Genomic DNA, 10815 nt, shown 5'->3' on the forward strand with positions numbered 1-10815 from the left:
TGACATTTATGCATGTATGTTCTTAGTGTGGCATGATTTTAGTGACATTTATGCATGTATGTCCTTAGTGTGGCATGATTTTAGTTTCATTTATGCATGTATGTTCTTAGTGTGGCATGATTTTAGTGACATTTATGCATGTATGTCCTTAGTGTGGCATGATTTTAGTGACATTTATGCATGTATGTTCTTAGTGTGGCATGATTTTAGTGACATTTATGCATGTATGTTCTTAGTGTGGCATGATTTTAGTGACATTTATGCATGTATGTCCTTAGTGTGGCATGATTTTAGTGACACATTTATGCATGTATGTTCTTAGTGTGGCATGATTTTAGTGACATTTATGCATGTATGTCCTTAGTGTGGCATGATTTTAGTGACATTTATGCATGTATGTTCTTAGTGTGGCATGATTTTAGTTTCATTTATGCATGTATGTTCTTAGTGTGGCATGATTTTAGTGACATATTTATGCATGTATGTTCTTAGTGTGGCATGATTTTAGTGACATATTTATGCATGTATGTTCTTAGTGTGGCATAATTTTAGTGACATATTTATGCATGTATGTTCTTAGTGTGGCATGATTTTAGTGACATATTTATCCATGTATGTTCTTAGTGTGGCATGATTTTAGTGACATTTATGCATGTATGTTCTTAGTGTGGCATGATTTTAGTGACATATTTATGCATGTATGTTCTTAGTGTGGCATGATTTTAGTGACATTTATGCATGTATGTTCTTAGTGTGGCATGATTTTAGTGACATATTTATGCATGTATGTTCTTAGTGTGGCATGATTTTAGTGACATTTATGCATGTATGTTCTTAGTGTGGCATGATTTTAGTGACATATTTATGCATGTATGTTCTTAGTGTGGCATGATTTTAGTGACATTTATGCATGTATGTCCTTAGTGTGGCATGATTTTAGTGACATTTATGCATGTATGTTCTTAGTATGGCATGATTTTAGTGACATATTTATGCATGTGTGTTCTTAGTGTGGCATGATTTTAGTTTCATTTATGCATGTATGTTCTTAGTGTGGCATGATTTTAGTGACATATTTATGCATGTATGTTCTTAGTGTGGCATGATTTTAGTGACATATTTATGCATGTATGTTCTTAGTGTGGCATGATTTTAGTGACATATTTATGCATGTATGTTCTTAGTGTGGCATGATTTTAGTGACATATTTATGCATGTATGTTCTTAGTGTGGCATGATTTTAGTGACATATTTATGCATGTATGTTCTTAGTGTGGCATGATTTTAGTGACATATTTATGCATGTATGTTCTTAGTGTGGCATGATTTTAGTGACATATTAATGCATGTATGTCCTTAGTGTGGCATGATTTTAGTGACATATTTATGCATGTATGTTCTTAGTGTGGCATGATTTTAGTGACATATTTATGCATGTATGTTCTTAGTGTGGCATGATTTTAGTGACATTTATGCATGTATGTTCTTAGTATGGCATGATTTTAGTGACATATTTATGCATGTGTGTTCTTAGTGTGTCATGATTTTAGTGACATTTATGCATGTGTGTTCTTAGTATGGCATGATTTTAGTGACATATTTATGCATGTGTGTTCTTAGTATGGCATGATTTTAGTGACATTTATGCATGTATGTTCTTAGTGTGGCATGATTTTAGTGACATTTATGCATGTGTGTTCTTAGTATGGCATGATTTTAGTGACATATTTATGCATGTATGTTCTTAGTGTGGCATGATTTTAGTGACATATTTATGCATGTATGTTCTTAGTGTGGCATGATTTTAGTGACATTTATGCATGTATGTTCTAAGTGTGGCATGATTTTAGTGACATTTATGCATGTATGTCCTTAGTGTGGCATGATTTTAGTGACATTTATGCATGTGTGTTCTTAGTGTGGCATGATTTTAGTGACATTTATGCATGTGTGTTCTTAGTGTGGCATGATTTTAGTGACATTTATGCATGTATGTCCTTAGTGTGGCATGATTTTAGTGACATTTATGCATGTATGTCCTTAGTGTGGCATGATTTTAGTGACATTTATGCATGTATGTCCTTAGTGTGGCATGATTTTAGTGACATTTATGCATGTATGTCCTTAGTGTGGCATGATTTTAGTGACATTTATGCATGTATGTCCTTAGTGTGGCATGATTTTAGTTTCATTTATGCATGTATGTCCTTAGTGTGGCATGATTTTAGTGACATTTATGCATGTATGTTCTAAGTGTGGCATGTTGTTATCTCATTGTTATAGACAGGATGAGATATTGCAGTTCGTTGGTCACTTGAGCCTATTAAGGCTTTCTTAGTTGCAATAGCAAGTCACGGTAGCGAGTCACGGGCTTCGCCCATGTGGGGTCCATATCTAGGGGAGAGGTCAAAGGGTCAAAGTCTGTGTGTGTGTTGGGGGGGGGGGGTGTCTGCCACGTCTGTAATTGTATGTCAAAACCTCCTCCTAGACGGCTGGGCCGATTTTCTTCACACTTGGGAATGTGCCCCATGATGCGAATCTGTGTCTCAATGACCCTCAGAACAAAGGTCAGAGGTCAAATTAAGTGAAAATGTTTTTGAGCTCTAACTCGAAGGGGAACCATTGGATTGACATACAACCCCCGCATGTATAATGGAGGTACAGTACTATAGGAATGTGTCGCTACCATGGTAATTGAGGTCAAAGGTCACGGGTTCAAAGGTCAAATATATATTTTTAGTGCAAATTTGTTTCAAAATTCAGAGTAACTTGCTTAAAGGGATTCTGTTCGAACTTGGCAGAATTGTGTCACATGATGGGAATTTGTTTCCCAGACCGCCAGAACGAAATGTCAAAGGTTAGAGGTCAAATTATGCAATAAGCTGTAACTCGAATGGGAAGCATTAAAATTGACTTCATGCTTCACAGGTATAATGAAAATTCAATACCTCGGCCTCTCGAATAAAAACAGATTGTAAAATTCCCTTTCCATTGATATAAACTTCAAGGTGATCGGACACTGTTTAACCTTAAATAAACAAAGGTCTCAAACGTCCCTGGTAAATTATTTACAAATTTTAATTACTCAAAATCCAGTCACCTTTTGGCAATAGGAACCTATGCATTGTTGGAAAGGTATTGAAATGAGGTTTCGAATTTTTTCTTATAATTGAGTTAATTACGTATGCAAATGTGTCATTCTATAGAAACACTGAAAGGATTGTGATGAAATCTTCTGGAATTTTGATAGCTTGATGAGTTCAAGACATGTTATTTTATAAGCAAAATATAATTTGATATTTGAATGTGAGGGATGTGACTGATTTTTTGACTTTTTGTTGTATTTTCATTCGCGAATTTAATTACAATATTTTACAGGCCATCAAATTTAGCGTTGATATCATTGGTCTCCATGCTGGTCAAGGGCTCTCCTGGAGTGATGAGTAGAGGCTGTTGTGCATCCACATCATCTTTCACACCTCAGTTGTGCTGTAACTGGTAACAAGGGTCTCATAAAAGGCTAATTAGTATGTGCATAAATTATAACTTGTACAAACAATACACACAAATGAGATACAAATTGCTTTGACTTTTTTTTTCTTATTTCAAACTTTATTACATTACTTAACTACCATGTTGCCAACCTCCCTCCTAACACCGCCACCCCTCCCTCACCCACATGAATCCCTCCCCATAGCAATATCTAAGTAATGTAAAAGCATATGCTTATTGTAAATATAGTATAACCACTAGTCCCAATCAACGTTACGACAGTTAAGTATGACAATTTCAACTAAATGTACTCCTCTGTAGTAGCCTACTCTCTACTATGCCAACACCCCACCCCACCCCACCCAACCCCCTGCACTTTCAAGCTTACCTCCTTGGTATTGGCAAGCTCTGTAATATTAAATCAAGTATAGATGTATATTATAACGGCATATGCACAGTAAATAGACCGATAGTCACTAGTCCCTCCATCAAGGTTGTGACAGTGAAGTATCAATTTCCAACGAGTTCTAACCCTACTTGAAGTCTCCCCCCCCCCACACTCTTCGATGTGGTCATAGTGGTGGGGGGCCCTACTGGTACCGGGGCATTCGATGGTCATTGTTCATCAGCAGTGCCAACATCTGTTACGGGAGGGGGGAGGGGAGGGGAGGGGGAGGGGGAGGGGAGGGGGAGGGGGAGGGGGAGGGGGAGGGGGAATGGGCATGTCTTCCTCTTCTTCTACAGTTATATTCTGCAACCATTAATAAAGGTACAAAAAAGGTAAGCTACAACACACATGTTTACTGTACAAAGGGAAGATGAGTTGGTTGAGGTTTGGCATCCATTTATATACGATTTCCATTTTCATTCTCATGTTTTCCCCCATGAATTTAAATTCCTTGTATGCAAATTAGGAAGAGCCAATATGGCCTATGGGGGTGAACAGCCTGTAGTCATAGCTGTTATTTTTTGTATTGGGGTGGTGTGAAAAACCTAATCCTCTTTTCCTTTCAGTTGCAACAGGCCACCAACCCAATAAACTTGATATATCCTAATGTTTTCAAGTTTATTTATCTTTATCAATTACACCCTAAACTAGTTGGCCTACATGTAATACAATGGTTCAGTCCTGCGTAACGGTGGATCTAATAGGCCATGTATATAAAGTACGGTATACACAGTACCTAGTCTATACAGGCTAGTATACACAATACAGTATTACTATACTGTGGCTTACTATATCAGGATTTCTTTTTAACAAATAGTGCCTAACACATTCAGAAATTTACATGCAAAAGTACGTGTCCAAGTGTATGAAACACATTCGAGATCGCACAAGTGTATACCCACAATCACATATAATTGCTACTGTACCGTAATGTATTGTGAGAGCATTTGACATAAGATACAGGTCAATGGAGGCCAATCACCACATAACCTTTGACATACAGTACAAATAAAAATAAATCACGGGGTAGCGTCCTCAAATTACATTGTTAGGCATACATTATATGAGTTTAATTTGAGTTTAAAGAAAGTTATATATGGCGTAGTAAAATCAAATAAAAATCGAATAAAATTCAATAAAACTAAAATAGCGAATGTCCTTTGGTCATTCTGACTGTGACGAAAGTTTTGACATGGTCTCAAATTGCACATGACTTACAATAACACATATCAAGTCTTTAAATAGAAAGTGTGTGATAAACATATAAACTTTGTACACGTTAGTTGCCTGAGATATGTTTCGAAAAGCCTGACGCCGTCTGCAAATAATACCCTTTAGTAACCTACCATATAGCAATGGTAAAGCAACATTTGTACCCAACAACACTGATCCACAACACAGAGTCTCATATTCATTCATTTTTGGTTTCCCTCAAAGCCGCAGCCAATGTGAATTAATCAGGATGCACATCCAGAGTCTATGCATGCTAAGTTCTTCAATACCGCCCTTATTTCCTTTTGGGAAACGTTTCATACTGTAGATTTGATTATAGCCTTCGTTACACGTTCGTACTACACTATCGTTTCATAAAGAAATGTGCAATCATTCTAAATTGGAAACTTTCTCCTTGGTTGTCTAAAGGGTTTCATCCCATACGGAAACCTTACAAGTGGCGTCAGTTAAATGAAAATAGTGTTGTGGTCCAAAACAAGTAAAGTGTACTTTGCAACGGTCAAAGCGCCCTCAAACTTATCTCTCAAAATAGGTCATCAAACTTGCTGACAATTTGGAGGTTAGACCTGCCGATTCAGGACAACGGCGTATCTGTCGTGAGCTGCCCTTGAAGGGACAAATTCGGCAGAGTGTTATTATTATCTAATTCTTTAACTATTCCCTGCATCGGCCAAAATTGACCAATTGTTGAACTGTTTCCTATATCGGCCAAAATTGGCCAATTGTTTATGTATTTCATTGTATGACGGTAGTATCGAAAATGTATAAAAAGGGGGTGAAATTCTGCTGAGAAGTTCACCTTTGGTTCGAGGTTCACAGACTCGAATAGCTAGAGTCAATCCGATAGGCAGTATTTGCAAGTCAGTAGTACACTGGAAGTCAATAAGAGTTACGTAGTCTGATTAGGTATTTGTACAGGCACTGACATTGCTTTTGTAGTAGCCAATTTACTGAACATTATATTCCTATTTTATCACACATTTTTCTTTCATATAAGATTCGTTGAGAATAAATTTAGTAATACCGCTCGACAACTCTTCCGACATTTTCTTTTCCTATCGCCTTCTCCGCGAACGCGACAACCGGTGTCAGAAATGGGATCGCGTACTTGAACACGTATGATGGAGTCGGCTGGAAAGAGAGGAAAGAGTGGGCAACAGCCCGAGGAGGACCCCCGTCCCCCCTTCATGCTTGAAACGATCGCCGAGATCAATGAGACTGATCACTTTGACTAGAGAGGGGAAATTCGGATCAAGAAAACGGGTTGATCGTTTATCAGCCACACTAGAGCAGATCCAACTTGCAGGTGAAGTGACGGGAGAGCTAGTGTTCCAGAATGGAGATAGGAGTAGGGATAATGTAGCCACTCCCGATGTCATCGACGAGGAGAAAGGCAGAGGTAACTGCCCCCAGCGGAAGCCCCATCCGTTCCCGTTAAAAGGATTGACGTCCCCCTCCCCAAACAGGCTGAATTTAATGGAAAAGATAGTTCGTGGAAAAGTGTTATTATAGGCTTTTGTAATATGGCTCACGTCTGTAACTGGGACTATGAACATGCAAAAGAAATTCAGATTACTATGCTCCCTTAAAGGGGAGGCAGCGGACTTTGCATTTGGCAACTAGACCCCTTCATTCTGGTGTCCTTCTTAACCTTGTGAAAGCAGTGGAAGATCGTTATATATATATATATATATATTCTTATATATATATATATATATTCTTATATATATATATATATATATATATAAATATATATATATATATATATATATATATATATATATATATATATATATATATATATATATATATATATATATATATATTCTTATATTGTTCGATACAGGTGACAAACGCCTACAGTGGAATTACGACCTTCCTTACCGGTTTAGAACCTCTGGACATACAATCAGCGTCCATGGCCTAGTTGGTTAGGGTGACCGCGTACAAAGCGGGGGGCCCGGGTTCGAATCCCGGTGGAGGCTGGAAGTTTTTTCACTGTTCTTGATTTTCCAACTCATTACGATTTTCATTTATATATATTCATATGCCTTTGCCGTTTACCTCCATTTCTTTAACATAAAGTCTGTTCAAAAGTATCTGTTTCGAGATCCGGCTTTAGGAATCACAAATGATTTTCGAGTTGGTTAGCATCATGTTTGATCTCTAGAGTAAGCAAAATATGTCACCAAAAACAGAACCAGTATTGTTCGATACAGGTGACAAACGCCTACAGTGGAATTACGACCTTCCTTACCGGTTTCGAACCTCTGGACATTACAATCAGCGTCCATGGCCTAGTTGGTTAGGGTGTCCGCGTACAAAGCGGGAGGCCCGGGTTCGAATCCCGGTGGAGGCTGGAAGTTTTTTCACTGTTCTTGATTTTCTCGATTTATATATATATATATATATATAAATCGAGAAAATCAAGAACAGTGAAAAAACTTCCAGCCTATATATAACTTCCAGCCTATACGATATATATATATATATATATATATATATCGTTTACCTCCTTTTTATTAACATAAAGCCTGTTCAAAGTATCTCTTTCGAGATCCGGCTTTAGGAATCACAAATGATTTTCGAGTTGGTTAGCATCATGGTTGATCTCTAGAGTAAGGGAAAATATGTCACCAAAACAGAACTAGCATTGTTCGATACAAGTGTCAAACGCCTATAGTGAAATTACGACCTTCCTTACCGGTTTCGAACCTCACAATCAGCGTCCATAGCCTAGTTTCGTTAGGGTGTCCGCGAACAAAGCGGGAGGCCCGGGTTCGAATCCCGGTTGAGGCTGGACGTTTGTTCACTGTTCTGGATTTTCCTTCTCATTACGTTTTCAATTATACATATACATATATATATACATATATATATATATATATTATATATATATATATATATATATATATATATATACATGTATACACAAGTACACATGGATGTGTAGATTTATGTCTTATGTAATTAAAGTTATTGTGAGGTTAATGTTTTTTAGGGATTCTCTTTATTTAAGAAACCCTAGAAATACATTTTCAGTATTACAGACATGTGACATTATTGTTATATCTTGACTTGTTTACTATTAACCTTTTATACTGAAGTGTACATGTTTCTTCTTGACATACATAGTACCTTGACTTGGTACATGTTGTTACTCCTATATCCTAACTTATAACGTGTTTTATATGTACATATGTACAGATATTTTGATTCATGTACATATATTTTGATTCATATATATTGATTCATATATATATTGATTCATTTATTTTGTTCCACGAGAAATCGGAAGCTTCCTAGTTTTCTTCTCTATAAAGGAACTATATTTTAGTCTAACCAGTGGAGACCCTGATGATAATACTACAATATACAGTCGTATTGACAGTATGGATATATATATATATACAACTACACATATGGCTCTGGATTTACCTAACCTTTTCGATCGCCGACTCGGTTAACGTGGCGCTATATCAAAACGATATTAACCGCATGATATGTGACATTGAAATATGTGCACCTATGTGGATACTACAAAAGTGGCATCGATTTTTATCCGATAATTAAAACGACCAAACGTCTAAAACAAGACGAGGGTTAAATTTAGGTGACATCGAAATCAAAAGTAATGCATTTGATTAAATATGGGTGTAAGCTATTTCGATAAATGCCATACTAAAACGTTTGAAGCTGCATAATTTAGACCATTATAAGAATATGAACCATGTGTGCAGGTATTACCAGATGGTAGGCCCACTCCTTCTCCCTTCTTTATAAATAGATTTGTTTTCTCTGAATGGGATATAGTTTAGGTTTTGGTCCAAGCTGGACTGGTTCATTATTCACATTTTCATTAGTTACAGCCTTAGATTTAGTAGGAAGGGATATTCGCAGTTGAGAGGTTATTTCGTTATGTCTCTTAGTTCTCAATGTAGTACACAAGCAAGAATCGTCGTTTTACTGGTGTACAGTAAAGCGAACAATGCTGGCCCTGTCTTGGTGACATATTTTTCATTCCTCTATAGATCTAACACGATGCTAAACAACTCGAATCATTTGTGAATTCTACAGCCGGATCTCCAAAGAAGTACTTTGAACAAAGCACTGTTGAATGAAGTTGAAAGAAACGACAAAGGACAGTGAATATATATATATATATATATATATATATATATATATAGATGTATATTTGAAATTGTATTGCGTTGGAAAATCCAGAACAGTGAAACACTTCCATCCTCCACCGGGATTCGGACTCGTGATTAAATGTCCAGAGGTTCGAAACCTGGATGGAAGATCGTAATGCCATTGTAGGCATTGTCACCTGTATCGAACAATACTAGTTCTGTTTTAGTGACATAGTTTGCCTTAGTCTAGATATCAAACATGATGCTAACCAACTCGAAATCATTTGGAGAATTGGATGGGGGTGGTGGATTTTGCAAGGATTCTTGAGTTGTGTGCGGTTATGATAGATTGCAAGTTCCGAATGCAGCTGTGGCTGATTTTGACGCTGTTACGGTTGAATATCTTATGTAGTCAGTGTATGGCGGAAAGGGCTTGGCTAGGAGTTTTGAAAGGATTTTCCATACATTGCTTTTGACATTTTTGCCGAAGAGTGGGGAGAATCAAATTATGTTTCGGCGGCGGCCGCGGTCCTTCCTGTGGTCAGGGTGTTATTGGTTGGGTTCTTCATATTCGAGGCCTTCTATGTAACCACTCGAGCTTAAGGCTTCGTTGTAGGTGACATACTGCTATAAGAGTCTATATCAAATCCGCCCGAATGTTGTCCTTCAAGAAATTTGCCAACATGCAGTAGGAGAACACCTTTTTTCAATCAGGATTTTATTAATCAGGATCTGTTTTTTGTGTGGCTTGCATGTATGGCGGGCCACCAGTCTCAAATCGTGGGAATCGACTTATACCGATTTAAATCGACATATATACCTGTTTCCTTCGACTTATACCAGTTTCCAGCAGCTTAAATTGACTTCTACCGATTAAATCGACATATACCAGTTTAATTCGACATATACCAGTTTAAATCTATGATATGTCAATTTAAATCGATATATGTCAATTTAAATCGACATATACCAGTATAAATCGATGATATGTCGAATTAAATCGGTAGAAGTCAATTTCCTTGGACTTATACCAGTTTCTAGCAACTTAAAGTGACATATACCTATTCAAATCGACATATCATCGATTTAGCTCATTAACATATTCTAAATCCCGATTTCGGTGATGATTGACATGTGAAGATACATCACATAATATATCCTAGTAAAACACTGGTTCGTGAACCGTTGCTTTATGTTCGATGTCAGATTACGATATTACGAATATTTTATTTCCTGACGGTCTACTTTTCACCTCATTTAACATGTTAAGTTGAGTTGCAACACTGATAATGGTTATCAGACCAGTTGTAAAAGCTGGTGCCTTACGTTTTGGTTTCGATGATAATCGCAACCTTTGCTCTCATGATGGCGTATGCGTGTTTGCGTTTGTGACGCCCAGCTTGTAAACACGATATCTGAAGAAGGGTAGCCGGACCAATTCCATATTTGGTGTGAAGAAGAACCACGTTGAGTACAAGAAGCCTATTGTTTTTTTTTTGTGGAGATCAT

The sequence above is a fragment of the Apostichopus japonicus genome, chromosome 3 (assembly GCF_037975245.1).
Source record: "Apostichopus japonicus isolate 1M-3 chromosome 3, ASM3797524v1, whole genome shotgun sequence".
In the NCBI taxonomy this organism is placed as follows: domain Eukaryota; kingdom Metazoa; phylum Echinodermata; class Holothuroidea; order Aspidochirotida; family Stichopodidae; genus Apostichopus; species Apostichopus japonicus.